This window comes from Phasianus colchicus, chromosome 6 (assembly GCF_987193195.1).
Source record: "Phasianus colchicus chromosome 6, bPhaCol1.hap1.1, whole genome shotgun sequence".
NCBI lineage: Eukaryota > Metazoa > Chordata > Aves > Galliformes > Phasianidae > Phasianus > Phasianus colchicus.
In genome coordinates, this window is record NC_143441.1 from 34,936,558 (window position 1) to 34,962,822 (window position 26,265).

General features: G+C 38.4%; 1 protein-coding gene and 1 long non-coding RNA gene across 2 annotated transcripts in view; both read left to right on the plus strand.

Annotated features, from left to right (window-relative positions):
- Positions 1–26,265, plus strand: part of PLXDC2 (plexin domain containing 2) — a 238,889-nt gene that overhangs the window by 78,401 nt on the left and 134,223 nt on the right. The window lies entirely within an intron of this gene.
- Positions 1–26,265, plus strand: part of LOC149917530 (uncharacterized) — a 31,328-nt gene that overhangs the window by 3,254 nt on the left and 1,809 nt on the right. The window lies entirely within an intron of this gene.

A 26,265-nucleotide genomic window follows, 5' to 3' on the forward strand; every position in this document is an offset into this window, starting at 1 on the left:
ACAGTAACCTTTCCAGCTATAATATCAACTGTAACAATTACTCTCAAACTATAATAGTGTTTTTTTTTTTTTTAAGCATCTAAAACTGAGATACAGTTTTTCTGTTCAGGTGTATAGAATACTGTTTAACCATTAAGTAACCATTAAGTAAAAAAATATTCCATTCAGTATTTTTATATTTAAGAACATGTAAACATTAAGAGTTTGAATAAATGTATATTAAGTGGTACTGTTATGTTGGTTACTGTTTTATGGATTTATTTGTTTTAATATAATGTGGTTGCAAGAAAAGGTGAAAAATTATACCAGTTAGAGAGACTCAACTTTTAGGAAAAACAAATGTGCGTATGAAAAAAAGACTAAACTTAAAGACTTAAGTTAAGCTTTTCTGTTTGCTGATTTACCTCCTGATTGGATTTGGTGATTCCAATCATCTTGATTTAGATCTCCCCACTCTGACACACGGTGAGTTGTCCCATTAACTTTAATGAGTCTATTTCACATGCAGAGCTAAACACCTGCAGCTGGCTTTGCAGCAAGTTGTCACTGGAGCGCAATGTTTCTGTTTTAATTATTACTTAGGCTCGTTTTTAGTATTAATTTAAAGTTTCATATTTTCTTTCAAGTGCTAATACATACATTAACCCCTTCATCTACAAGTTATATGTCAGAAGTAGGATTGCTAAAGAGGCTCTTCTGTAAGCAGCTGCAGTGAGTCACAAGATCCTGCTCTGTCCCTTCAGCAGTTGATCTATAAACTAGACAGAAAGCAAGGACAGATGAGAGTAAATAAGCAAAGTGTGTGTGCTTTTGTAAGCCTGTTTCTTGTTCTAAGCCTGTGAACAGGGATAAATATGAAGATACTATTTAAACTTGTGTACGCTTTCTAGCATAAAACTAGATAAGAACTAGTAAAATGACTGTGCTCAACTTTACACAATATCTTATTGTAATCTCAAGCTAAACTAAGTTAAAAAATGCACAAAGGTATTTGCCAGGATTTATAAAACTGGCTGTCTGAGCCATGTTCAGGATAGTGTTTAATCTAGCATAAGCTCATTCTATTATAAATTCAAAACAATGCCATGTAATTTAAGTTGCGTATCACTAGGATGTGAACGCACAGTAACAGATATCTCAAGATAGCTCTTCCTTTTCCATCTGAATATTCATTCTTACTTGCTGAAATTGAAAAAGATTTTTAACGTCTATCATTTTTGTATCCAAAGTGCAAGTAACAAATGGCAGTGAAAATCCACGTTCAAGCTAGGACTGGAAGCCAAATTAATTGACAGGCTCTGTGTATGGTGTTTCTGATTCAAACAAATTCAGTAATGTTGTGTGTTCTGTTAGATTTCCTGCTGTATTTCAAAGGGCAAAGGAAAACACTGATAACAGATGACAGAATTGCTTGTTTTGTTGTAATACACACTGGAACTCTAGCAAATCTGCTCAACTTATAATTCAAAATTCATCTTCTGAAAATGCCAGCTCTTTTAAGAAACCTTCAACAAATATACTTATGTGAGGCTTTTTCATGAAATATATAAGGGTAGACTTTTCATTTTGGCAGTGAACAATCTACAATGCTAACATATTATTCCTCTGAAATAGGCACGTATTCAAGAATAGGAATGAACAGATCACTTTAGCAGAAGTCCAGACATCCAGCAGGCAGATAGAAGTGTCATAGTATTCATAAAGCCTTGTGCTTAAAAAGTAGGTCAGTTGGAGAAGTAGAAGTCAGAAGAGAAGGCATCTGTGGTTTAGCATAGATATAAAAAGTAAATGAAAAGTGTCAGGTAAGGTCTGCCTATACATACTACCATTACTAGGCTGAGAAAGACTACTCAGTCTCTCTGCATGACTGTATCAGGAGAAAGAGGAAATAACTCTAGCTCTTACACTGGTAGAAGTGTTTTTGTTCCAGATGAACAGGATTTTACCTGTTCATCTTGCTGGTATCTTGTGGCATTTTGTTCTAAATATTACAAAAAAATTGAGCTCTCAGAACTTTGAAGCAGACTCTTAGAGAAATGGGGGGGGGGGGGAAGGAAAATGTTATTCTATTTTGAAGCTGTCTTTTTTTTTTTTCTTTGATACACCATGAACTACCATTCTGAAAGCAGCACTAACAGAAGTTGATCATGTTTCATTCTCAGCCCGCCCATGTGAATGAATGGGTCTCTCTTAAATCTTGGTTCAAAAAGCAGCAGCAGCTGATGTGAGGAACTGTATTTTGACACCCATGTGCTTTGTGTATGCCACAGGAAGCAGTTATTCCCCTGCCTGGCTGCAGTGAGCTCAGGTCATGCATTAGTTGTATTGTCCTGTTTATTTTTGCTTATTGACAGAACCTGAAGCATTGGAAAGAAAGAGGGGAGAGAAACGCTTCCCTTATTTATTTTCTTATAACAGCCCCAAATATTTGTAAGGATAGTGTGATGTTTAGACAGTGTGTACTGTAGAAGTGTGGAAATTCCTTTAGTCTCCAGAGACATGGAAGAAATGCAGAACTTTTTTCTGTAGTACTGCTGCATGGAAGGAGCAGCAGTATGACATCTGCTAGCAAATGTCCAGTTTATGAGAGGTTACTGTTCACAATCATATCTACTTCACAACCTCTTATACAGCATTAAAGGAGATAAGTTTCCATCTCTTAATCTCCAGTGGTCATAGTCTGAATGCATTTATATATATATATTCTTGATATGTAAACTTATTCTGTGCATTTTTAGGATCCAGATGTCACTTTGTTACAGAGATCCTACTTTCGCATTCTATAATGTAGTAGACAAAAAGCCCCTGTGCCAGTGGGAGGTGTACTGATTTTCAACTTCTAGTTAATTAGTTTATTCAGGAAATATCAAGTAAAGATGCTTCCATTCCCTTCCCAAACTCCTCTTATTTCAAAAATCATAATGAAGACTTTTGACTTCAGGAGATGACCTGGATGTAAAGATTCTCTCCCACTCTTCCCTATGGCAGGAATTTGGAAAACTGTTGTAGAAATGATTTTGCCTATTTGATATCTCAAGGGATTTGTGAAACTTTTTTCCTGAAAGTACTATTGGTCATTTTATTTATTATATTTGTTATTTTAAAAATATAATTTTAATGAAGTAGTCAATTTCTTTCACAATAGCAGAAAGAAACAAACCAAAGTAGTCTTCTCCCTTATAAAAAGCCTTATTACTTATGTCTACTTACATTACCTGCATATTGTATTAGTAATGCTATGATATTTGTGAAATTACTGTAGTTCTGAAGATGTGGTTGACAGCAACATTCATTGGTGGTTCTCTTGTTTGTTTGTTTTTTGTTTGGTTTGTTTTTATGACTCTTTGTCACAAGTGAAGGTTAATGTAATCTCTATGATTATCATTCTCCAATAACTTAGGCAGCAAAAGCTACACTCCATGAATGAAGTTTGTTTTTTAACAAATTCAGCAGACTTTAGTGCTATGTTTGCACCTGAAAAGGAGCCCAGATTCTTGCTGGGAGTTGCCGTATAAGGTGTATGGAGAAGAACCTTTCACAGTCGGCATCCTTAGCTAATTTAATGGGTGCAAGTGGATGTCAGCAACAAATGTTGATAAAGCTAGCTTTTTCCTCGGTTCAGGAAAGTTGACCCATTGCATATTCTCTATGCAAAAAGGTTATTTTGCTGTATTCCCAAATGTTTTTTAGAACTGCTACATGATCTGGTTCACTGACATGTAGTACAAAATCGAAGTGTGTTGCTTGTCTACACTTGATCAGAACGCTTAGGTAGCATTCATACTCCCTGTAAAAAAAGATCAAGACACTTAATATTTCTTGTGTGAGTATGCACTGTATAAATATTTTATCAACCATATATTGCAAAGCTTTTCACTTCACCTGTCTGCATTTTTCTCTACAATGAAAAGATGTTTGAATTTTGAGAATATTCTGTATTCATGCACTATCACACAATTTTGTCTCATAAGGGGAAAAAAAGCTGTTTTCGAGGACATACTGATGATCAAAGCTTCAATGTTTGATCATGGAGTGGCCCTTACTGGTAATATTTTCAGGGTTTTTTTTTTATGTTTTGTTTCACATTTCATTGCTGGTGATGTAGGAAAACAACTGTTTGATATTATGATAGATCTATCTTTTTAAAGTATTCTATAAATAAATTACTTTTCTCTATTTTTGATTCTTCAGAGTAGATAAGAACCTGGAGATGAGGAAGGGGAATTCAAAAATTGTTTAATCCAATACTGTCTTTTTTGCAATTAACAGTATTAATGAACTCATTGCCTAATTTTGTCTTTGCTGCCTCAGTAATTGTCACCATTTGCACATGTAATGTTCTTTATCAGTAGCTTTTTTACAGGACTAAAGATTCTAGCTGGACACACAGAAAAGGTAGTTTTTGCTTTTTTGCAAAGGTGAAATAAGAAAAGCAACTTCTTTTTCCAACAGAAACACACAGTTCTAATTTCTAAAAATGTTTCCCATGTGGCTTGTTGCAGTCATCAGGAGGACCCTATGCCAAGAAGCATTTTTCTTCCCTAGTGAAGAAAATGAACCCTTGCGAGGGGGGAAAAAAAAAGCTGGGGAAAAAAATAAGTGAGAAAAAGAAATAGGTCAGAAGGGGGGAAAGAAAGAAAAAGTTCAGATTAGGCTGGGGAAAAAGGGAGGGATGTGGAAGAGAAGACAATATGGCAGATGTGCAGCTATCTATCAATCCACCATGATCAAAGGTTCCACAGGAGAACGAAAGGGCCAAGTTATTGAGGATTGTTGAATTCAAACCATAGCTACACAGAATTCTTCTGTGTATAGGGAAATGCTGGCTACTTTTAAGCATAGAATCATAGAATCACAAAGTTGGAAACGACCTGCAAGATCATCTAGTCCAGCTGCCTTCCCATTCCTATTAGTACCACAAGCTACTAAACCATATCTCGTAGCTCCTCATCCGGGCACCTCTTGAATGCTGCCAGGGACGGTGACTCCACCACCTCCCTTGGCAGGCCATTCCAGTGCCTGACCAGCCTCTGAGAGAAAAAGTTTCTCCTAATGTCCAACCTAAACTTCCTCTGGTACAACTTCTGGCCATTTCCTCAGGTCCTACTATTTGCCTGGGAGAAGAGGCCAGACCATTTTTCACCACAACTTCCATTCAGGAAGTTGTAGAGTGCACTGAGGTCTCCCCTGAGCCTCCTCTTCTCCAGACTAAACAATCCCACCTCTCTCAGCAGCTCCTTATAGGACTTGTGCTTCAGACCCCTCACCAGTTTCATTGCCCTTCTATGGACTTGTTCCAGAGCCTCAATGTCTTGTAGTGAGGGGCTCAAAACTGAACACAGTACTCAAGGTGTGGCCTCACCAGTGCTGAGTACAGGGGGATGATTACCTCCCTGCTCCTGCTGGCCATGCTATTTCTAATGCAGGCCAGGATGCCATTGGCCCTCTTGGACACCTGGTCACGCTGTTGGCTCATGTTCAGCCGAACATCAACCAGTGCCCCCAGGTCCCTTTCCTCTTCATAGTCATCCAACCACTCATCCCTAAGCCTGTAGCGCTGCATGGGATTATTGTGGCCGAAGTGCAGGACCCGGCACTTGGCCTTGTTAAACCTCATCCCATTCACCTCAGCCCAGTAATCCAGATTATCTAGATCCCTCTGCATGGCCTCCCTACCCTCAGGCAGATTGACACCACCCCCCAACTTGGTGTCATCTGCAAACTTACTGAGGGTACACTCAATCCCTTCATCTAAGTCATCAATAAAGATATTAAACAGGATGGGCCCCAGCACTGACCCCTAGGGGTCACCACTTGAAATGGGTTGCCAACTGGACTTAACTCCATTGACCACCACCCATCAAGCACGGCCCTCCAGCCAGTTCCTTATCCAAGCCAGGGGCAGCCAGTTTCCACAGAAGGATACTGTGAGAGACTGTGTCAAAGTCTTTGCTGCAGTCTAGGTAGACTACATCAACCGCCTTTCCCTCATCTACCATTCTGGTCACCCAGTTGTAGAAGGAGATGAGGTTGGTCAAGCATGACCTGCCTTTCATGAACCCATGCTGGCTGGGCCTGATCCCAGCCATATAACTCTTTCCATGAATAAATCTATATATATCTATGTACTTCATGTACATCTGAATTTTAGTAATGGAGAATTATTCTCTTAATGTTTCTTTATTTATAATTTCATTTTTTAGTTTTGTCTTAAGTAAACTATTCGTAAATCAGTTGTATTTGTATGTAGTAGGATAACAATAGAACATACAGCATGGGTATGTAAACTAACTTTCAGTGAATGAAGGAATAGGACACTGAGATCAATGCTGTCAAGAGTTTGAAATGTATGTTCCTAACCTAGCTTGATATCAAAAGTGGGAACACTGTTTTGAACCTATCCTCTGTTCTTACAATTGATATGATGTCATCTTTCCCAGCTGCATTCTCAGAATTTGTAGGAGATAGTATTTGCCTTTGCATTAAGCAAGGTGTATTGGATAAATAGACAGCTTTTTGTTGCTGTTGTATCTCTGCTATTTGGTATTATTCTACCTGTTTTATATTATTCAGTGTGATCAATCAAAGTTGTAGATGAGGCTCCTAGGAAGAAAACAGGACAGACACAGAACAGTTTCAAAGATAACACGTCAGTTATCTTTGGGGCCCATGAGAGCAGCAGGAATGCCAGTAACAGGGAAGTGTCAAACTTGATCCAGGTGGACTGACAAGATTGTAAGGTACAGGATTAAACAAGAGAAAGCTTAAAAGTACTGCCTAACCCAAGAGAAAAGAGAACCAGCCACGGTTTCTCTGCAAATCTGCTGAAAAACTGTGACAGTTTATGATTCTTTGTTGCTGGGACTGGGGAGGCCTTTGCTGAATGAGATAAATATTATTTTTAATGATGTTTTTATTAAAATTCAATTTACTAAAATAAAAATGAATTTTTCATAAATTAGTTGTATTTTTATAGCAAGTCAGCAATGGAATAGTCAGAATCAATACGTGGACCAGCATTCAGTCAGTGAAGTGACAATGAGATCATTAAGTATATTCTTCATTTCAGTGGCAGTTTAGAGATTTTAACATTGCATCTTATTTCTAAGATTTTGTACCAGGCTGTGTAACTTATTGAATTAATCCTCACTGGGAAAATAAGTAATATATAATTCAGGTAAAACACTTCTGTTAACTTAAAAGAAATTTGGGTTCTACAGAAGTTGTTTTTTTAAAAGTATGTGTGGGATCTTCAGTAAAGAGAAAGCTTTCTTAACTGAAATGAAAAATAATTTGTTCAGTAGATTTCACCTAAGATCGAGGTAATAGAGTACAAGTGTGCCAGCTGAGATATGAAAGAGTCAAGGGATGTAAATAAAATTGTGACAGTAGACACAAGAATGTTGTGACTTACAGATAAAATACAGCGGGACCATGCTGATCTCTAAAAAGAATTGGACAGTATCTCTCTGACAGAGATGTCCTCCTTTTCTCAAGAGGTGGAAATTAGTAATTATTTACTAGAACTCATCACTTGAGAGCTCTCTTGATTTCAGCTGTTCACCATGTAATGTCTAGAACAAGCCAATTCATAAATATTAAAAATTTCCTTTGTCCTGAATGGTTTTGAGCTTAGTCTGATAGCTTAACCACAGTGATCATATAATCACTGAACTTTGTCTGGGAAATATTAGATAAGACAAACCTGTCATCATTGTTAGTTTCCTGTAGCAACCCTGCTAAACTAACAGTGCTTTTGAATGCTAGAAGCACAAATTAAGTTTTCTGTGCTTTGGATTAATTCCAGCCATCCAGGAAATTTAATGCTTTGCTCTTTTAAATGTATTTAACTATTGTAGAAGGGATTATGTTGATAACTTGCTTTCTTGAAGAAGAAAGCAGTAAAGTGACATGTGATGTTTTGGGGTTGGGATATTTTTCTTTTTTGAGAAGCCAGATTTCTGACTTCCTGAAATCCAGGAGGCCAGAACTTGTCCAGCATGAGGACATATCTTACCATAGGCTATTATTAACAGTTACTTATTTCATTTTATTTTTTTGAAGCTTTTTATGCTTTGTTCTTTTTTGATGGCCATTCTGAAGGATATTTAATTCACTTCATACAGTTAAACTGTTTTTTTGGATATGTGTGAAGGAGAATGAAAATTATTAATATATGTAGAATTAATTCCGATGAATTATTCAACATGTATGGAAAAACTATATTATCTCTTTGAATAATCCTCCCATATTAAAGCCTTCAACTTTTTTGGGACTGAACAATTTTCACTGATAATTTGGAGGTGAATTATAAACAAATCTGTTTCTAATTAGCCAGATGGATTATTCAAAGAACTAGGCTGTCTAGAGTATGTTTGAATTTTAGTTTGTGATCTCAAATTAGAGTTTTATATAGCTGGTTATCTGAATATCTGAAAAATTGCAAAATTTTTGAGCCAATATGATGGACTGTTTGAGAAAAGATGGCAATTGTATTCAAAGTCATTAAAAGACTAACATTCACCACGTGGTGTTTTGACCCTTAAACAAATATGGTGGTTTTTTCCATTTGTTCTGAGAAGAAAAATAAATACCAGATTATCAGAGTTTTTCTATTCATATACAATGAGAGTTCCTTGAAAAATCTATTTTATGTTCATATGTTTATATTCAACCTCTTATTTATTATGTGAAAATGACAGTACCATTTCACTGGTATCAAAAGCTCAGTTTGGTTTTTGAGTAAACTCAGAACAGAAATCCAGTGCAATGTGTTAGACTCCAGCTTATGTTAATTTGCTAAAGCTCATTATGGGAATTTCTGAAGAGTCACAGAAATAAACATGCTCCAGTGGTGTTGTGGTCATGAAATGTGATATTTGAGGCACTTCTTGTAAGTAGGAATTAGATTACATTTTGCATAGAACTTGAAAGACTTTTTTTTTTGCAGTGCTGCGTGAAGCTTTAGTTTTCCATCTTCTGGGTGGATTAATTGAAACTGGAATAAGCACTGAAGGAAAGGCAAAAGGAAATGGAGAGCTGTCAAGATGGAGAAAACAAAGGTTTTGGCTTACTTAGCATTCTAAAATGAAGGCTGAGCTGTTGATTCTTTTGCTTGATTAGCAGGGTAAATAACAGGGGTGAAGACCTACTTAAGCTGAAGAATAGTTGTGGCACAAGAATAAGTTTAAACTGAATACATTTAGGCCAGAGTTTGGGATATGTTTATGTGAAGCTTTTGGATAGCTTTCCATTCAGTTTGTAAGACCAAGATTGCTAAACAGGAAACGGCTTCTGAAGCAGTAGAGGTGAGAAGTTTTCTACACTGAACACCAAATGGACTTTCTCATGGCATGTAGTGGGAAGTGCTGAGATATGCAGGTGTTTATCCCACATTCTGGTCATAAAGTGAGAGAAATGCAGCGTTCTGACTGTGTTTGTCAAACTAATGTCTGAAGAAAGGTTTTAGGTACTCCAATGATTAAGGGTCATGTTTTCAAAGGTGAAAGTGTCAGAGGATGCAAACAAGCATACAGTAGTGTTGGGTTTTCTTTTTTTTTTTTTCCTCAGAGTTTTGTTAAGCCTTTCATTTCAATCAGCTAGAATTGAGCACTGAAAATCCAGCCAGTGATCTGCCTCATTTGATATGCATCAAACTGCACATTTCTCCTTGAGGCCCTTGAAGGCAAAGAATCAAATCAATTTGGTATCGTATTTTATAAAGAATCAACATCATGAGAGTAGAAATTCTTATAAACTTCTGAATGTTAGAGGTTTTTTAAATGGCGTTTGTATATATCTTAGCCTGATAGTGCATATTGGTGTACTTGTATTCTCAAGGTGTTTGGAGCAACTCATATTGTGGAGAAAAGGCAACGCTTCTCTTCATACCACTTGTAATCTGTTTTGAATGTGTAGTTTTGTGTTTCTTTGGGTTGTAGCATTGTGTGAAGCAGAAAATACTAAAAGTATGCACTGCTAAGTCCAAAAGGTTATTTGTCAATGGTCTTCTATGCAGCATGAGTTCTAGGATGTGCCCTAGCACTTCTAGAAGGTAGTATTGAGAAATGTGATGCATTAAGTGTAGTTACAATTAAATTCTATGTTGGCTTAACTGCTTTTTTTACAGGATCATGAACTTGCTTAAAGAAAACTGAGTAGAGCAAACTGATTGTATGCACACTATTTCAGACTGTTACAAATAAAACTGTCATTCTTGTTTTCTGTATATTTTGGACATATATTTCATAGTCATCTGCAGCTCAGAATGTGCTTTTGAATTATTTTTCTGAAAAGCAGGTTAAAACAAACTGATATGTTTGTAGGAAAAAATCCAGATGATAGTCTATTGCAATAATCACCATTATGACAAATATTTTGTAATGTACATAGCTTTATGGAGAATGATAGTTCCTGATGTTCGAAATTAAGTAAAGTAGCTGACAGAAGCCTCTACTCACCCTACTCTCAAAGACATCTGCATATCTAACTGCAGTGGCATCTACATATCTTCTGGGAGTACACAAGGTTAGACTTAAAGAGACAGTAAGTGCTTGTACTTAAAGCAGTAATTTGAGTAGCACTAGGGATGCATAATTCTCATTGAATTAAATTTACTTGTATGGAAGGGGAGAAAAAAGTTAACTCTCTTCTTAAAACATGAATCATTCTCGCTAAATCTGTCCAGTGACATCATAAGCTGAGCTGATAGTGTCTCAGTAACTGTTAATTGGTTTTATATTAAGTGCATAGTGGACATCATTGTGATTTTTTTCATTGGGCTTGGCATATCTCTCAGTATAACTGATACTTATTGTCATCCTTTTTAGCACACACCATTAAATTGCCAATTGAACTGTATTGAAACTTGGTATCTGAGATTTCAAAGTCAAGTCATTTTGGTAGGGCAAATATAAAAAAAAATCTTTTCTGCTACTCCTCCCTTAGTTCATTTCTGTCAAAACAGCAATTGATTACTGTCAAACTCAAAATGCCACCCTTACTGTAATTTGAAGAAGATCTCTAAAAGTGGTCGTAAATGTCAAAAGTATCAAAAGATGTGAGGTGGGGTTCACAGAACTTTGAAATAGTTGGCAGGAACCTCTAAAAGGCATCTGGTCCCACCCTCTGCCAAAGCAGGGCCACCTAGAGCTGGTTGCCGAGAACCTTATATAGGTGTTTTTGGAAGATCTCCAAGAAGGGAGACACAAACTCTCTGGGCATTCTGTGCTGTCTTCTATCAACTGTACCTGAAGTTTTTCCTGATGTTTGAACAGAACCTCTTGTCTTTCAGTTTGAGCTCATCTTTTGTTCTGGCATTGGGTATCACTGAAAAGAGCCTGGCTCCATCATCTTTGCACCCTTCCTTCAAAGATAAGATTCCTCTTCTTCAGCTGAACAATCTCAGCTTTCTTAGCCTCTCCTCAATCCCTTGATCACCTTGGTGGCCTCACATGGAACTCTTTCCAGAATGTCCAGGTCTCTCTTATCCTGGGGTACAGAGCTGGACACCAGATGCAGCCTCACTGAAGCTGAGTAGAGGGGAAGATTACATCTCTACTGGTGATACTTTGCCTAATGAGCTACAGACACTATCTTCTTAGTGAAAAGGGCTTTTTCTGCAGGACTTTTTTCCATCTGGGTCACCCCAGCATGTACTGAGGCCTGGTATTCCTTCTCAGGTGCAGGACAGTATGCTGCTTGTTGAACTTCATCAAAATACTATCAACCCAAAAAAGGCTACCTCTTGTTCTGTGGTTTCTGGTTTGAGTTTTTCTTAAAAAGTGGAATAAAATGAAATCAGGCAGGTTATTTAATTTCCTATAACATGAAATTCTGTGAATATGTTCAACAGAGGGGTGGACAAATATCAGAGCTCAGCAAAAAAATGTGATCATTGAGACTTTGGTACCTCTGCAGACTGTTGTTTAAACAAACAGCTTTTCAAACCTGACTCAAAACATATACTACTTGAAAGTGTTATTTTGCTATTAAAAAAAGTCTTCAAAGTTCTTTCTCCTTCAGCTCAGTAGAATGTCTTTGACACAAAAAGGATTACACTTCTTTCCCAGACTGCTACAAAGCAATGACAAATTAGTCACCAAGTGTCTGTCCATCTTCATCCTTCCAAATGCCTTGAGAAGGTGACACCTTAGGATAGTCAGGTAGTTAATATAGTCACTTCATTAGCTTAGAACAACACATGGAAGAAAAAAAGTCAGGTCTTAGTAAAGTAATTGAAAACCCTCATTAACTTTGATGAAACCAGTGCTATGCATTTCTGAGTAAATTGTCAATGGAACAGCAGCTGCAAATCTAAATCTGCGTCTGCAGATTGCACACAGATTTGATTTTATCTTGTAATTAGAAGAATCCCTGTAAAATCCATGGCAAAAGATATATCTACCAGGTTGTTCCAACTGCAGAAGAGCATTGGCCCTTTACACTACTCAGGTAATGTTCTGGTTAACTGAAAAAAACTGCAGAGCTCCTCACCTCTGATCTTAAAGAGCAGTAGAAAGTTCTTCACACTAAATGAAATAATCTGTTTATGTAATAGTTTTATAACCTGTTATCTTACTCTTTATGCTTATTACACTCCAGTTAATCACCTCAAGAAAAGACCCCACCATCACAAGAAAGGCATCTTCTAACAATTATTTTTCACCCACCACAGTTAGCAGCTATTTTGAGGACTTAAGTAAGGTTTTGTCCTCAGTGGTATGCCTGTTACTGTCAATAACAAAATCAGTTCTGACCACACAGAAAGTAAAACAAAGTCCTTAAGTCTTCCCAAATGCTGGGTTCTTGTTGTAGCAGCTACGTGTGTTACTTTATCTGTTTTATTATGTTCTGTAATTGACAACAGATAAGCTTTAAGGCATTTGACACTATGTGGTGCAATTAGTTATACGTGTGCTTCCAAGTAGTTTTCCTTCATGTGCAGCCTTGGGTGATGCATGCTACAGTGTTTGTTTTCTGTTTCATTAAGACTTGGCAGAAACACTGGTACTTCGAGAGAAAGTGATACGAACCATACTAGAGCCTGCTCTTGGCATTGGTCTTTTAACAGAGCCTATTTTAGAAGCAGAATTGCTCCTGGAGAATGGTCTCCTGCTATTGAGACACTGCCTGCTTTTGGTTTCAGTCAGGTACACATAGAATACATTAATGGAGTAGAAGCTGTTCACAGCAGTTAATCTGGCAAATTAGTACCTAGGCTAGACTAGTCTAGGTGTAAAATTCCTTTATGAAAAGTTTTATTAGAGTTGTTGTTGTTGTGTTCAAATGGGCATTGTATTCTCTCCTGTTAAGTACTGATGCATAGTAAGGAATACATCCTGTGGTTCTCAGAGCTGTGTTTAGCTGCATTATGTAAATTATTTCCTATTATACAACAGAAGAGATATTCTACTCTTCCTGTGTCCTAGTAGATGTAATTTTTAGCTCATAAATGCAGCCAAGCCACTTCCTTCCAGTCTGTAGCCTGTCTTCATACGGGTAGAGTGAATGTCAGTGTTGAATGCTATTTTGGTAAATGCTGCCAATGCTTCATCATACTTGATAGTAGAAGTTGTCCACTGAAAAGATGTAATCATAGATCTACAGGTTACTATATGATGGAAGAAGCGTAAACTTTAAATCTGAAAGAAAAATAGCCTTTTGGATACCAGCAATTCTGCTACCATTTCTTGGAATGCAGCATGCTGTGATGATTAAGAGCAAATGTGAGACTGAAACGCTTAAGAGAAAATGTCTATTTGGTTACCATAGTGTGGTCCAGAAGATTTGAAAGTAGGTTGTATGCCCATATCTTTGATGTGAAGAAGGCTCTACTGAGAAACGTGATTGTGACACGGAGCACAGCCTTGGTGTACTGTAGGGGTTTGTATTTGAGATTCAGTATTTAAATATTTTAATTTGGGGATTTTATTAAACCCTTTGGTTTGAAACTTCTTTATTGGCTCTCGAGCACATCTCTTTTGAGGGACTGAAAAGGAAAGCACTTTATTCAAAGTCAGAATGACAGGCAACTCAGAGCCTCAATGCCCGCAATGCATTGCCCTTGTACATGATCCTGCCCTTGCACTGCAGCTACAGACAGCTGACAGCAGAACAGGACTCAGGGGAGTGTCCTGCCTGGCTCTCCCTGAACCACAGTTGTCCCAGGGTTGCAAGGACTGCTAGCAGCAAGAGAAGCCAGTCTAGTGGACGGTGTTCTGAGCAGTGCAAGCATCTGCAGTGCTGTGTCCCACTGCCTTCTGGCTGCTGGGTGTAAGCAGCTGTGCACAGACCACAGTGCACTTGGCGGTCCTTTGCGTTTATCACCCAGTCCACCTCAGGGCAGTCTGTTTTAACTTGCCTGTGTGTTAAGCATGGTTTAGTGTTTCAGCCTCTGGTGCTTTTTACTTGCAAAGTCCTTGAACTTCCACAGACCTTCTTAATTTTAATGCTTTTGAAGAGATACTTTTATTCTGCAAATATGATGTTTTCTGTAATGAGGAAGCAGGAGAAAAATGTCTTTTCTTCAATTTCCTCAAAAAGAAACTGAGTTTCACCCTCCTCATGAATTCTATAACTTTCTGTAAGTTTGTTCCTGTTTCTTCTAAACCTTTTAGTCAGTAAGAATGTACCATGATTTATATCAAAGAAAAAGTAATATAATAAAAATGAGATAGTAGGTACTTTGATATATAGCCTGAAGAAGTCAAGGTTCTCTATTACTTGTGATTGTGGTGGCAGTAGAAAATAGGAAGCTTGCTGGGAGACCCTGGAGTAAAAACTGCAGGAGAGGGTCATCTGTCTATGCCATAATGTTCTTCATCTTGTGGTTTTGTGTTTACCAGGTTAAAGCAGAAAGGGCTATTAAGCTGCAAGGAGAAACTGGAAATCCTCCTCTGCCTAGAAACTTAGTTGCATATTTAAAGTTTTTTTTATCAGATGATCTCTTGCATCATCACCCACCCAGCTAAAATTAAGGCCAGGATAAACAGGATGTTGAAATAAAATGTTGCAGCATACATACAAGCATTACAGATGTCTGTGCAAACCGCACAACTCTCTCTTCCAGCAGCTGGATGTAGGAGCTTTAGGGCCAAGACCATTCTGAACTGCCTCAGTGCAGTCCAGAGATATTAATGCTTAATATCTCTAAAACTTCTGTGAATGCTCTCGGGTTGGTACCGGGGCATATTGTTCTTAATGCATCTTTTGTGCATGAACAAAAGAGGCAGGAATCTCACTTGCAAGGCTGCATTCTTGTTTTGAGAGCAAAGCATGGGTTGGCAGTTTGGGGGTTTTTTATTGTTGGTGAGTCATTGGCTGTCCTAGAGTGGAAAAAAAAATAACTTTTATCTTATAGAGACATTTTTTAAGACACAGGGAAACACTGTAATGTGTAGCCTTATATCTGAGTCACACCAGGGATTTACCTGACTCTCAGAGTCCAGCACATAAATGTACCATTATTTTAACAATCAGAGGAAGATGATGTTTTAGAAAATGCTGGTGCTATTAGACTTCTACTGGCAAGTAGTTTATTATCAACAGTTAGCTATAGAGAATCTCACAATGCATATTCACTCTTCAGTCAGTTGCATTTAGAAATTGGAGTTTACAGCATTTGGTGAAGAATTCTGTATAGTTGTTGATATTACTGCTGTTTACCTGCAGGACTGAGCTACACAGTCTGACTTGGTTTGATATCACCTCAAGGTAAAACTGTGAGGAAAAGTGCAGCATCTGTATCCTGAAAAATAACAAGAACTGAATTATAAAACCTGGATAATATTTCATATGACCTCCTCTTTAGCTCTGTAGTTACTGCAAGCGTTTTATTGGAAAGGAAGGGCATATTACCTGGAGTGCTAAAGAAGTTGTCAAAGGTCTTCAGGTTGTGTTTACTTTTTAGTGAAGTTTAGTTCCTTTTTCTTATTTTTCATCCTTAATCTATAGATATTCTACTTTTGGACAAGTTTGTCACTGTTTTGACACCATTTGCATTGTTATTGTTTTATCTGTATACATTATAGTACATGTGACCAAATGTAAAGCTGATACATTGCTAATTTTTGGAAATTTATTTTTATTATGTAGATTTGAGATTGTCATGGGATGTTGAAGGTTATGCACTTCATGCTTTGCCTGTCTGCATTTTCGTAAGCTGAAGCACTAGCCTAATTGGAAAACTAGAAAATGACAGGGTATCAAATGAATGCTTCCCTAGCATTATCCAAAATCAGTTTGTTCTTTTCCTTTTTTATGAGAATGTGAGAATGAAATACTGTGTCATAGGTAGTCTCAGTGAATATCCAAGAATCTTCACCTTCATTACAGTAGACTCGTCTCTGTGCTACCACTGGATGAAATCCATAGTGTGTAAGAAAATGGAAATACCATGAATTCTGATACTCTCTATCTTTCATCTTTATTCTTCAGTGGCCTCACCAAGCCAACAGGCATCTGTATCAGTCAACTGTTATTCACCTCAAAATTAGACAAGGAAAACACACTGCAACTTGGCTGTCTCCATGGAGTGAATGATTGAGAACAGATAGAAAATGGGTTTAAAGTAATTTTAGAATTATATACAGCTATTAGAACAACAATTTCCTTGGAAAATTGGAAATGATGACACAGTGCTTCATGAAGTTCATGGAGGTCTGTCTGTCTTTGATTTTAAAGTATCAAAATCTCTATATTAATCTCTATATTATATTCCTAATGGCCTGACTGCATTTTGATACTTCTGAGCTTTAAGACTGCAACAGTAGCTCTCATGTTAAAGCTGCTCTTCTACTTCTGGAAACCTAAAGAGTAAATCTTAGCTGATACTCTGCATGTACTGAATTTCTCTCTGCTGTGCCAAACCTTTGTTTCTACTTCTGTATTTTACAACACTGAAGTTAATTTATAAAAATAATTTTACTTTTTGACACTTGTAGAGTTCACGGAATCACTGAAGTCAAAATGAAGATAAATAGCATAATTACTGGTAAAGCTTGCTTAGCTTGGTGAAGAGGTTTTGCATCCTGGGGAATGCTTTTTGAAACACTTTCTAAAACATAGCTGAGCAACTAGATATTAACCTGAAATATTTTCCCATGCATTCTTGAGCTAATTTAACAGCCAATCAATTTTCACTAATATAGATAAATTGTTTTACCAAAGGAGGTAGAAAACATTTTAAAATGTAGAAAATATGGTTTCATATAAATTCATCTAATAGACATGAATGATGATTAGGCTACGTATTTTCAATATATATAAGAAAATCCATCCAAGTATCTACATTTCACAAAGAAAAAATATATATATGAAAGCAGCTCAAAATAAGTAAAGATTTATAAAAAGTTTTTGTTACTCTATTATGTAACTCAAATATGTTTGTAATTTCTTTATATGAAACCAAAATCTAAAATACTTATTTCTTATGTTTATTTGTTATTCTGTCCAGTCATATCCTTTCCATTTACCGTTAGTACATGCATGACTGTCCTTATACTCCTCCTTTTAAAAAGCAGAAGTCAGCTGCTTGGTTTATGTATATTATTTTAAGTGATTAATTCATTGAAATCTAAAGATTAAAGGAATATTACTAGGTTATTGCACAGTAAAATGTTCGCTAGGGACAGTTTATACGTTAAAGGAATTAGCCCTGCAGCTCTGTTTGAACCTTTACTTTTTTTGAAGAAGAGCACAAACAAAGCTGTTTTGTAAAAGCTTTCTATGGCAGTCCCTGGTCTTGTCCTCCAGGCCTCTGTTGTGCAGATACAATAAATCTCACTCTGAATTAGGAAAATAAACTTAGTGACTACATTAATCATTAACTTTTCCATATTAGATTACAATGTACTGTTTTTAAGGTGATGACTGTACTGTTCTTCATTTCCAGAGTTTACAGTTAAATAATTTGTTTTTAAGTTACACATCCATCTGTCTTTGTACAGCTGTATTTTAAATCTTAACTTACTTTTTAAAACTAATATATATATTTCTATCTCACATTACTAGGCCAATGAAAATAAGAAGTCATCCATAGTTCTGTTACTGCCTTTTTCATTATCTGTGTTTGTCTAACGCAGAGCAGAAATGTGGAGGTGGAAATTGTATAAATCCTAACTTCAAATACATATAAATATATTTTACATCTGCATTAATAGCTTGTCCTTCTGAACTCTGAGAAGGTTTTGAAAAAAGCTTCCTCCTTTGTCCTGACAATGTCTTGTGGCATTACCTGAGTGACTTTCTAAATGTTGTGGGTCAGTCAAGCTACTGAATTTTCTAACCTTGACCCAAGTTTATTTCTACCAATAGTCTTACTCACATTTCTTACATAGGGAACAAAGGAAGGACTCCTAGTTTGACAGAAACACATGTGTACCGGTACAGATTTCATAAGCATAGGATAAGGTTTGCTTCAAGCAGAAGATTGTGCTTTTCATTTAGGATTAATAAAATAATTAGGCAGAAGTCAGAGAATCATAAATCATTAGAATTGGAAGAGACCTCTGGCGGCCATCATTCCCCTGTGATGAGTAGGGACACCACAGCTAGATCAGGTTGTCCAGGGCTTCATCCATCTTTCCTTGAAAGTCGTGGTTTCTCTGGGCATCAACTGCATCATTAGGTAACCTATTCTAGTGCCTCACCACCCTCACTGTAAAAGTTTTTTTTCCTTCTATCTAACCTAAATCTACCATCTTTGAGCTTGAAGCCATTTCCCTGTGTACTACCACCTTTCAACATCACGATTCAAAGAAGAAAAGATAACACCAGGTAAATTTTATATGGTGCACTGCTTGCAAGTTTTTCCTTAGTTGCTCCAAAATTTTGCATAGCTAAGAGAGCCAAGAAACTTGTTTCCTTCACCCGTAGATTGGTACGTGAAACAGTGCAGGCCAAAAGAGGATTTTAAGCATTTTGGAACAGATTATGAGGATTTCTTTGTTGGTTTGTAAGTGGGCTGCTTTGTTTGTTTTTGCTGCATGGCTTCACTACTTGGTATGGGAGCTGTAACTTGTGAAACAGATTTCTGCAGAAGTAGCTTTTGTTTTAAAAAATTTGAACAAAAAGTAAATGTTAAATTTTCTTCTTGAAAAGAAAATATGGGGAAAGACATCTGCCAGCAAAGTTCCAGGTTATGTACCTTTATATGTACCTGCATTTTTACTGTGATTTTTAAATACTAGATAATGCTTTTGCTTTATCATCTTGACTGAAATGTCAAATGAAACCAAAACACTCGGTATGCAGATCATCACAAAATGTCTGTGTGGATATAGTTGTTGTAGGATCCATGTTCTCACCTACATTTGAATACATCTGTGTATTTTTGCAGTTCTGAAGTTTTCTGTGAGCACAGGCACAGTCAGTGTCCCTGTGCAGCCTGGCCCATGCCTTCTTCCTGCTTGCAGGGGTGACCTACTGGGTGCTGGCATGCAGGTCAGGCTTCCCTTAACATGACAGTCAAGGCTCTGTAGTTTTCCTCTGAAAGGCTGGGAGTTTAGGGATAATTTGCACAGAGATAACTTTCACAGAGATCGAAATAAGCAGGCATTCATTTCCCTTATTAAGGACTGGCCCAGTGCCTGTCAGAGTCCAGAGTTTGGGTCTGCTCTCGAATCTGTGTGTGTCCTCTTGGTTGAAAGCTTAACTGGTATCATATCAATGCACTTTGTTTAGCTAAATCACAGAAACAAAGGTAAATGCAGATATTTGTTTTTCTGCTAAGGCCTGGGGGTTATTGCTTTTTTTTGTTGGTGGTTTCTTGTTGTTGTCTGTGTGTTAAGTTCTAATTAAAATGTCTAGTATTCAGAAACTTCCTTATTTGTCTGTTGCAATTATACTGCTGAGTAAGAAACAGGGGGTCTTTGCAAAGAGACGAGTAAATTAGTTTTAGCTAACTGAATCTGAAAAGCAGAGCACGTGATCTTTTGGCCTTGCTCTGAGAGCAACTAAGCCAGTGTTTCGGACAGCAAGCTTGTGAATATCAGACCCAGGAAAAAAATGTCACAGATTATTAGAAGTGGGATAGATGGAAGCAGGCTTTACTGGAAACATTGGCTAAGCTTGCATCATAATTGCTGTGCTGAAGCAGTAAACAGCTGCTGATCCTGTGATCTTTCTGGTGAAAAACAAGCATTTGTTGTAGTTATTTTTCAGATGTATGTTGTTGTTTGCATGGTATTTCAAGAGTTCTGCTTGGTGTTTATATCATTAGCTCAGTGTTCTACATTACAATAAATGTGTTTACTTATTACAGAAGCACTGACCCTTAAAACATCTGCTTCTCAGCTGAACATCCATGACCTAGTGGGTGTGGGTAGCTTCTGTTAGCCACTCTTTCATAATATTTTGCAGTCTTTGGCAAGCATTTTGAGTCTGATTCTGACCTCAGATGCACTCCTGTACAATGGGAATAGCTGCATTTGAGTCAACAGCATTCTTCCAGTTTTATGTCAGCGCTGAGGTCAGAGGACATTGCAGTGAGTGGGCCTCAAGCTAATTTTTGCCTGCTGGAGTTCTTTAAGCAGAAGATATAAACTCTACTGACTTCAGACTAATGTCAAATGTCTTCTTGACAATGACGGATAGAAAATATGGTAAAAAAAGTTAATCAAAGCATCATGATGTAAAAAGGATTCTGTGGTTGTCAGCATCAGTACAAGATGCAACCACAGTCTGAAGGTTTTGGAAGAGATCACAGAATCCTAGGGATTGAAAGGGACCTCTGCAGATTTCTAGTCCAACTCCTTTCTGAAGGAAGTTCCCTACAGTAGGTTTCATAAGAAAGTATCCAGGAGGGTTTTGAATATCTTCAGAGGAGGAGACTTCACAACCTCTCTTAGCAATGTGTTTCATTGTTCTGTCACCTTCAAAGTTTTTTCCAATGTTTGTATGGAGATTTCTATGGTCCAGTTTGTACCCATTGCCCCTTGTTCTGTCATTGGGCACTGTTGAAAAAAGCCTGGCCCAACCAATTGATTACCACCTGTTGGATATTTATAATCATTGATAAACCCCCCCTCTGCCTTCTCTTCTCCAGGCTGAACAGTCACAGCTCTCTCAGAATTTCCTCATACAGGAAATGCTTCAGGCCCCTCGTCATCTCTGTGGCCCCTTGACTGAAATCTCTGGAAGTTCCCTGTCTTTCTTGAACTGGGGAGCCCAAAACAGGACACAGATATGGTCTCATCAGGACAGAGCAGAGGGGGAGGATTAGCTCTCTCAACCTGCTGGCCATGTTCTTTTTAATGCACCCCAGGATACCACTGACCTTGGCCAGAGCAACGTGGTGCTGGCTCATGGCCAACCTGTTGCCCACCAGGACATCCAGGTCTTTCTCTGCAGAGCTCCTCTGTGGCAGGTCATCCCCTAACCTGTACTGATGCAATTATTCCTCCGCAGGTGCAGGACTCTGCACTTGGCCTTGTTAAATCTCATAGGATTCTTCTCTACCCAATTCTCCAGCTTGTACTCTACTGTAACAGACTTCATGTTCTGTATGTCTCTGACTTCAATACCTAAATTCTTGACAATGACTCAGAAGCTTTTTTTGGGGAGGATGAGAGCTTTGATTACTTCATAATCTGGGGGAATGGCTGGAAATACCTATCATCATCTTTTCTTGCCGTGGGGGGGAAGACTATTAAAATATCAGTGATTGTTGTAGAAATGGGGAAACAATCATTTTAAGGGCTTTGTCATAATGAAAAATCACCATTTTCCTCCTTGTCTTATTTCCAGCCTTCTGTTCAATGAGAATTTCTCAGCCCACTCTCTCCTCCCATTCCAAGCAATTTGTCTCTTAGTTTGTGATCCATGTCTGCTCTGTCTTTCACGTCCAAGTCATCCCATTCCACATCCATTATCCTGCTCCAAGGCTGGGGAAGGAGCAGCTCCATCTCAGACCTATCCCTCTTTAGCTGTGCGATTGCCTCCTCTGACATGGAGGCCACATGAGAGGAGTGAAGATACTCAGTAATTCCAAAAACACTGTTTTCAGTCAAGATGTCTTCAGTATTCTACTGGCTGTTTATTAAATGTGATTAAAATATTATGAGGAATCAGTCATCCTCTGTAGCTTATCTCAGAACACAGCCTTTAGCACATCTTTAACCATTTATCACAGAATCACAGAATGGCCAGGGTTGGAAGGGACCTCAAGGATCATGAATCTCCAACCCCCCTGCCACACGCAGGGCCACCAACCATTCCACCTAATGCTAGACCAGACTGCCAAGGGCCCCATCCAATCTGGCCTTGAACACCTCCAGGGACGGGGCATCCACAACCTCCCTGGGCAGCCTGTTCCAGCACCTCACCACTCTCTCTGTAAAGAATTTCCCCCTGACATCCAACCTAAATCTCCCTTCCCTCAGCTTAAAACCATTTCCCCTTGTCCTGCTGTCACTCACTCTTTCAAAGAGTTGATTCCCCTCCTGTTTGTAGGCTCCCTTTAGGTACTAAAAGGCTGCAATGAGGTCACCCCGCAGCCTTCTTTTCTCCAGGCTGAACAAGCCCAGCTCCTTCAGCCTGTCCTCATAGGGGAGGTGCTCCAGTCCCCTGATCATCTTTGTGGCCCTCCTCTGGACCCTCTCCAACAGCTCACTGTCTTTCTTGTACTGGGGGCTCCAGACCTGGACGCAGTATTCCAGATGGGGCCTCACAAGAGCAGAGTAGAGGGGAACAATCACCTCCCTGTCCCTGCTGGCCACCCCTCTTTTGATGGAGCCCAGGATCCCATTTGCCTTCCGAGCTGCAAGGGCACACTGCTGGCTCATGTTGAGTTTTTCGTCTACCAAAACCCCCAGGTCCTTCTCCACAGGGCTGCTCTCAAGGACCTCTCCTTCCAGTCTGTAGGGATGCCTGGGATTCCTCCAGCCCAAGTGCAAAACTCTGCACTTTGCCATGTTGAACCTCATCAGGTTCACCCGGGCCCACCTTTCTAGCCTCTCGAGGTCCCTCTGAATGGCATCCCGTCCTTCAACCGTGTCAACCACACCACTCAGCTTGGTGTCGTCAGCAAACTTGCTGAGGGTGCACTCGATTCCGTCATCGATGTCATTGATAAAGATGTTAAAATTTATGCAGTATTTTTTTTTTATTAATCCATTTTTTTTAATGGATTAAACTGTTACATTTTTCTACTACATATATTTAATGCTGACAACACAGTTTTCATGAGTTGAATGGGCTCTCCTAAGAACTTCAGGCTATACAAAGTGTTTGGAGGAAGATGACAGCTATCCAGGACCAAATGAAAACTATACAATACACAGAAACATCTTGATATTGTTAATTTGACATGTAAATAAACCACATTCACATCCTGAATGAAACCATTTGCTAATGAAAAGTAATCAGTGTTTTATTTGTAGCTTCTTTTTGATGTGGAAGACAGTTTTGATATTTCCAGGCCATAGTTTAGTATGTCTCCTTAAAGAAAGATCTTGATAAAGCTATTCTAATGTTGATGATGTCCTGTGGAAATTAGTGATTGAGCATGGAGAATGGAGCAACAGATGGCATAGCCCCACATGAGGTCAGTAAGCTGTGGAAATTAAAAAAACAAAAAACAAAAAACAAACCTGCCAATCCTGAAATTAAAAACAGGTGGCAAAAATATCACTTGGAGACTTGGCATCTGTAAGTAATCAGTTACTGTAAGAGCCTTGGTCAGGCACAAATTAACTTCATTGCTGATTGCATTTTCAATAAGTAGAGGAAAAAGCAGCTGTATTTATTTAGAATCACAATACAGGATAGAAATTCAAGAAACTGTTTGGAACTATTTGGGGTTTTTTTTTGTTTGTTTGTTTTGGGGGGGGGAGGAGGGGAGGATTAGCTTTATTTTTTCCTTTATTTTCCCCTAGTATTTGGGTTGAGAAAAAGCATGTTTTACAACAGTTTCAGCAGTGCTGCTGAGATCAAGGCTGCTTCTCAGAACTTTCAGACTGTTTCTCACAATTTCTACATAGCTTTCCGTCACTGAAAAGTGCGAACGAATAAACACAGTACATCTACATTTGATTTTGGGAGACAGTTTCGAATAAGGAACTACAAATGCTGTTTTGACTAAAACCATGCAAACAAGGTATGTTGTGTTACTGAACTTGATCCTTTAAGGCAATCCTTCCTCCTTTCCACGCATACTAGTTACCTAACTGATAATACATGTGCTTGACTGACCCAACAATGATTTTCCTAGCAATTATAGGGACTTACAGAGCAGGCAGTATGTTAGTGAGTGCTATTGTGAGGAAATTAAATGTTAACATAGCTACTTCTATGCTGTATTGAAGTTTTGATCAGTTTCAAAGCATATAAACAGGAGTTAGTATAAGTTGGTGTTGTAACAGAAGTTACTGTGTGGGCTGCTGGTGCTATCTCTAGTACCCAAAGGGGGAAAAAGGGGGAAAAAAAAACAGAAAAAGAAAAAAGTTTGGCGTTGATCACCTAAAATATTCCAAGTATAAAGGATTTCAAGTTATTCAGGAAAAAAGAAGCTTTTGTCTAAGGAGTAAATTAATCCAGTAATGTTACAGCCAGAGCAACCTTCAGAACTGTGGTATTTGAGAGGATTTAAAAACAGGCTAGATGACTTCCACCTGATGTTGTATGAGATATATAGATTTGTGAGAATGTAGCGGTATCTGCTTCCACAAATGTGAGAGTCCATGTCAGCTGTAATAACTGTTTTCCGAGGCTGGATGTTTCAGAGAGACTCTCACCTCCAGTGAGATTCCATGCCATACAGGACACAGCTTGATGTCAAAGGGACACTGAGCCTCCATGGGCGCAATGAAATCACTAGATCATCAGGAAGATACACATTTACCTTTTCTAGAATGTGTGATTATAATTCTAACTCTTGAACTTGTGCAGATAGTACTATCTTATAAGGAAGAAATCAACTTATTTAATGAGGAGAACCAGGAGATGAAGCTGGTTGTCTGTGGGGATGTATTTCTTGTTGGCATGATGTTGAGGAAGTGCTGCTAGGCCACCATACAAAAATTTTGCCTCTTTGAGATCCTTAAGACAGGCACCTGCGCTATGTAATATACTCAGTCATGTCAAGAAATGCCAGTGAAAGTGCTTGGTAATATAAAACATTCACAAATTCATGTTTTGACAGAGATGTTCCCTCATGGGCCCATTTCCCAGCCTATCTGCCATTGCATAGATCATTATCATTTTTCTGGCAACAGAATAATATTCCTGTGGCAATTGTAGCAATTGCTTACATGGAACAATAAATATCAAACACATTCTTAATGTGAGTTTAACTTTTAAATGTGGTTTAATAGCTGAATACAGAGGAAGCAGCATCCTGTGACTAACTAGCTCTCTGCAGGCCACCAGCAAGTACTCTCCTAATGACTGTAATGTACAGCATATGTTTTCAAGATTGCTTTGTGAGATGTAAAGATGTCCATTTCTTGGATATGTAGTGCATCTTGCAGTAGAAAAATACTAGAACTCTATCTTTCTGAGTTTTCTAAAGTTGAAGTTATCTACCTAGCCACAAAATAAGCACCACAATATAAAAAAAAATATATAAGAAAAGTATAAAATTATTAGAGAAGGCTACAAAGATGGTGAGGGGTCTGGTGGGCAAGATGTGTGAGGAGCAGCTGAAGTCTCTGGGTTTGGTCAAAGCAGAGAAGCTGAGGGGAGGCTTCACAGTGGTGCAGCTCCTCTCAGGGAGCAGAGGGGCAGCAGCGCTGAGCTCTGCGTTGTGTGACAGCGACAGGGCCCAAGGGAACAGCATGGGGCTGTGTCGGGGAAGGGTCTGCACCGGAGGGCATTGGGCATGATGCAGGCTGCCCAGGGCAATGGGCATGGCCCCAAGTGCAGGAGTTTAAGGAGCGCCAGTACAGTGCTCTCAGATGTAAAGTTTGGATTTTGAATGGCCCTGTGTGGAGTTGGGTGTTGAATTTGATGATCAGTGTGTGTTCCTTGCAGCTTGGGAAATTCTAAGTTCTCTAAGAGAAGCAATGTGAGCCCTATCCATGACTATAAGTTTTATGGTATTGCTGCTCTGTATTATATATAATCAATAAATCACCACTTCCCCTCCCCCCCCCTTTTTTTTTTTGCTGGAGTCTGTACATCCTACTGAGCTCAACCCATAAAGCCATTTCATTCCAGTTCATATCTACATACAAGCTTTGTTATTTTGCCACTCTTGACTCATTCTCAGATTTTTTTTCTCAGTGATTTTTATTATATTTATTCATGGAACACTAACAAATGATA